This window comes from Poecilia formosa, unplaced genomic scaffold, assembly GCF_000485575.1.
Source record: "Poecilia formosa unplaced genomic scaffold, Poecilia_formosa-5.1.2 Scaffold28, whole genome shotgun sequence".
In the NCBI taxonomy this organism is placed as follows: domain Eukaryota; kingdom Metazoa; phylum Chordata; class Actinopteri; order Cyprinodontiformes; family Poeciliidae; genus Poecilia; species Poecilia formosa.
The window spans coordinates 2,292,993-2,298,201 of record NW_006799967.1 but is presented as its reverse complement, the minus strand read 5'-3'; positions in this window follow the sequence as shown (position 1 = coordinate 2,298,201).

Below are 5,209 nucleotides of genomic sequence, written 5' to 3'. Positions count from 1 at the left end.
AAATATACATCTGTTTATCATTTTATGGGCTGCTGTTTAAATGCAGCAGATAATTTGCCAGTAATGTGGAGAAGAAAAAAAGGGAGTTTTGGAAAAACTAAAGAATTGTGATACAAATGGGAACCTGGAGGAAATCAGAGCCCATCCTTAATTTTTCCTCCTGCACAAATCACCAGATTTTCTACTTTTTTTTTTTTTTTTAGGAGCAGAATGTTTTGTTTGATTCCAAGGTGTTTAACCTCTTTTAATTTAAATTAAATCTATTTTACTGACTAGGTTGGCTTGACTGACGGCGATGCGTCTCCAATGAAGACCATTCATGCGTCTGATTTCACAAAACTTTAACATTCACAAGTCATTCATTTCATATACATATACATATATATTTATTTTTATTTATTTATATTAATTTTTTTTTTTTTTTTTTTATCTGAGATTGACCAATTTTCTTTTTTTATGCTCCCATTTACTCCAATACCATTAAATAAAATCAGGAGAGGCCTTGTGGAATTCATATGTGTGTAATTTATTCTTAGGAAAAATAAAATGTTCTGTGAGGTTCGTTAGAGACCAAGAGGGAATGAACAGCATTATGAAGACCATGGTACAAAGTTAGGAAGCTGTCTAAAGCAGGGTCAGGTTATAAAACAGTAATCAAAGCTATTGACTAAAGTGAAACATCAAGCAAGGGGAGCAATGATCCAAGAAGAAGAAAATTAAAGAAGTTTAAATGTCATTTTGATTTTGCAAAAATTTGGAGGGGCTGGCGGGCTGGTTGACCTTTTGACCTTTAAACTTTCATTAATATGTTCAAAGCCAAAGCAGCACAAACAAAAACTTTTGCTGCACAAACCAGCACAAACTTAGTTGAGTTGATTGACACCAATTTTGTCTGATTTGAAGAAGCTGGGGAGGGTCTGGTTGACCTTTCATGACCTCAAAATTCATCAACAAACCTGCGCTAACCCATCTGACATTCGCAACACCACAACAGCCTCATCGTTTGCACAGCTGTCTCAGAGCGCATGGTTTTTTTGACTTCTAAGAAAGAAAAGAATCATCTCAAACGCTCTTCGTCTCCACAGCAGAGACTCTGTGAGCGTACACAGCTGGTAGACAGGCTTCACATGAAACGGTGATGGAGTAGACAATAGCAGAGCAGCTGCCCAGCAGCGCCATCATTACCTGCTTCTTTCTGCCAAAAAAAACAAAACAAAAAACTGTCAAAAGCTAGAGAGAAAGGGGAAAAAAAAGATAAAGCCCCAGCTGGCTGGTTATTTTTGTATCTCTGAATCAACACTGTGACCCCTGAGGTAGCCGCCCTCGTAGGACCAGCAGTGTTCCTCTGACCAGTGCGGTGTGACCACTGAGTGGAACTCCTGTTTTGAGACTTGAGCGTCTCAGATGTTGTGTCAGGTCGTTCTGCCAGGAGGATCCAGAGACTCACTGCTGGGAACCAGCCGCTGGCGCTGCAGGGGGTCACATGGGTCGAGTCAGGACTGTTTACAGCTGCTACTGACCCACATGTTGGGTCATTCTGCCACTCTAGCTCTTTTCGTTTTGCTGTCACTTGGAAGCCAGTACTTAGTGGGTTCATAAGCTTTGAACTAATCATTCATGTCCATTATTGATCAAACTTTTTCTACTTGTCTTGCCAAGTGTTTAAGCCTGCCACACTAAGCAATTCATCAGTTAAAAGTATGATCAAATAAAGTGAGCTCAGTCATTTCTGTATACATGATTCTGTGTTTTCTCATGCCTCTCTTTCTCTCTTTGTACCAAAAACTGGATGACAAAACCTTCAGTCTGGTTCATTTGTCTCAACACATAAAATATCCATTTTATTTGTTGTTTATTCATTTTGCATATTTAAAATGTCTTCCAGTTCCAGTGTTAAATGTTCAAATAGAAATGAAAGTTTATTGATCTTTGGGAGGGCGTGTTACGGAGTAAAGCTTCTTCAAACATGACGGAGGCTCGTATGTCTATTACTGAACCTTTCTGTTCAGTTTTTATTGAAGAGAAAAACAGTGAACGGCTGGTCGTAACCTAGCAACCAAAAATCAACAAAAGCAAGGTAGTGACAAAACAGAACCAGATCCTGTTAAGCATTCTTCAAAATAAAAGACTTCCTCTATTCAAATAAGTCATGTCTCACACTTAAATATATTCCACTTCACCTTTGTAATTATATACAGTCATGTTCAATACAATTAATAACAATCATCATGTAAATTATGCTTAACGTATAATTGTAAATCAGTCACTTATCATGCAAAATATACTGAACAACATATAAGTGTAAAAAAGTCACAACAGGGCGTGTTTGCATTATGCCATTAGCATCGTATTACTTGAAAACAGTTCAGAATGTCTGTACTCGCTAAACAATTATATTTTCAATAAATAGTTATATTTTCAATATAATTGTTTAGTGCAATACCATCTGGGATGGGACAGCAAAATGTGTTATTGTGATCCATTACTAAAACCAGGTTGATTATTGTTCCCACTTGTCATTTCTTGTTGGCGCCACTGTTGGTGACTGAGTAACTCAAAAATACGAATGTAAACTTAGGACTAATAGACAGGAAGTTTGTGCTTGATTGTGACTGATGAATCCTTTTTGTGATAATGCTTTTTGGCGATAAAATCAAAGGCTGTTCTCTCTAAATGGTTTCATATTTGTAAAGATTATGTGTTTCGGGTCGAGCAGCAGAGTCCAGACAATGTTCTGGAACGCTCTCAGATGTCGAACACGCTTTCGGTGGAGGCTGTGTGATGGTGTGGAGAAACAAAAAGGTTTTCATCATGACAGATGTCAAGATGACATTTTATAGCCGGTTGCATTGGTGTTCCTCCACAGTCTGGATAAAAAAATATACTTCATCAAACCACAGGACTCAAAAATGAAAATGTTTTGTTTCTTTTGGAGGGATGGCTTCCTCCTCGCTCGGCGGCCTTTCAATGCATGTCATTACAGAACACATTTCACTGTGGACAATATCACTCTCTTACCAGGACTTGAAAATTGTTCCCCAGGACAAACCAGACTGGTGTATCTGCAAAATTCTCTTCCTGATACCTTGTCTGCTTTCCTTTGACTTTCCTGTCAAATCAACCAGGAAGCACCGTCTTCCAGGTGTGGCCTTAAAGGGCCAGTGTTGTGTTTTAGCCAGACACATAGTGCCATTTTAAATCTGTGACATATCCTTCCTCTCGTTATTGTTGCATTTAGCAAACAGGAATCATTTTTGGTGACTCTAACTGAGCTAAAACAAGAGAAGTTTGGTCTGATTTAATTTAAGACAATGTTCTGTTAATGTAATCTTATGGTTTCAACCGTAAGTTGCCAAATTGCACACTAGTTTTTACTACTTGGTCTTTTTTTTTAACATAACATCTTTACATTCTAAATTGTTATTATCATACTCTGAATATGCTGTCCTCTCTCCAGCTCATACACTCCACCGTTCTACTTTCTGTGTGATTTACCATGTGACTGTGAAACTAAAGGGACCAGAGCTCTTCCTATTTTATCTCCATTTCCCAACCTATTTACTGTACATGTCCCACTTATCATAACTGCCTTTTCGATGTCACTGTGTGCTTAGACGGAGATCTGACTTTGGTTTCACTCACTACCTCTGGCACTTTGATCATTATGAATTCATCCTGTAAACACCGCATTAAATATTGATGATGGTACCAACCTTTTATATAGAAATATATATTTATATATTAGGTTTGCTGCGCTGGGCTTTATGCTCTGTGTGCGATGTTTTCTCTTAATGAGATGCTTGAAGTGCTGCACACATCTGATCAAAGCAGATTATTGAAATTAGTGGCGCACGACAAGGTTAACATAACTTATATTAGCAAGTTCAGTGGGAGAGAAAAAAACCCCTGCGGCAAATGTCCACATCCAATCGCTCCGTAAATAATTTACGACTCAGGATAGCAAAATGCATGCACTTGGATGGGGATGGAAGTGTGTTAATTGTGCATTAACTGTGCATCAATCGTTGCTGCAGTTGTTTTCATATGGACATGGTTCACTGCCCAGGGCAGCAAAAACATGGGGGTAGCAAGTACTTTTTTTTATAAATATCCTCCTTAGGTACATTTGGCCTATTATTTTGAATTAATTTAATTTGCAACATCAGGTTGGCACACGATTAAAGCAGTGCTTCAGTGTTTCTTTGAAGACTCTGGTGTGTACATCCGTCTCTACTTTAAAATCGAATGTTTTTATTCTCATCACATCTGAACCGAAACTTTTTGCACCGAGTCAAGATTCTTTAAAAGACAGTTTGGGTTTTTCCAGTGTGTTATTCTTTAGCCTCTTCATGAAAACATAAAGAAACACTCTTTTTGTTTCGGTAGTAACACCATGTTGGATTAAAACAAGCCCACAAAGCAGGACGTTTAGGCTGAATTATTCTTTTACTGGTGCCGTTTGAGATGTGTGAAACATTTATTTGTCATATTTCATAAAACAGACAGATTGGAATTATTTACAAAAACCTGCAGCAATCTCTACTTAGTACTTCGTGTAGCCTGTGTTTGCGCCTGTCTGTTTCAGTCTCTCGACTTCGTCAAGATCTATGAAAAAAATGTTTTAAAAAGCACAATACATTAAGCCAAACCAATTTGTGTGTGTGTGTGTGTGTGTTTCCTTTTCAATGGTTCTTATAATGTACATAATTAAAACTCAGTTTGCAAAATGGGCCTTGTTGAGGTGGTGAGTGGGGGGTTGAGGGGCCTCGGAGGAAGAGGCTTGCCCAGGACTATATTAAAGTGAGGACCGCCACTGACGGTTTCCATACAAAAAAAAACAAAGTAAAGGCAGGAATCTGATGAAGATGTGGCCGGAGTTCTTCCTTCTTGTGGTACATCTGTGGAGCTAGAACTGTGTTATAACACATTGAAAGACATAAATAAACTTTAATAAACTTCAAAACTGACTGAGAAGGCGCCCAGTTGTTCATTTACGCAATCCCACCTTAAAAAGTTACACACACGGCCATCAGATTACAAGAAAAGAAAAAAAAAAAAAAAAAAAAAGGAAAAATATGTTTTGGCCGACTGCATGTGTGACAAAAATCGCCACTAAGGAGGATTATTGTGTCAGATGGCGTGTACACAATTTAATTTGTGCTTTCCAGTGTGCATGTAAAGAGCGGGAGTTTTACACTTTCACTATTGG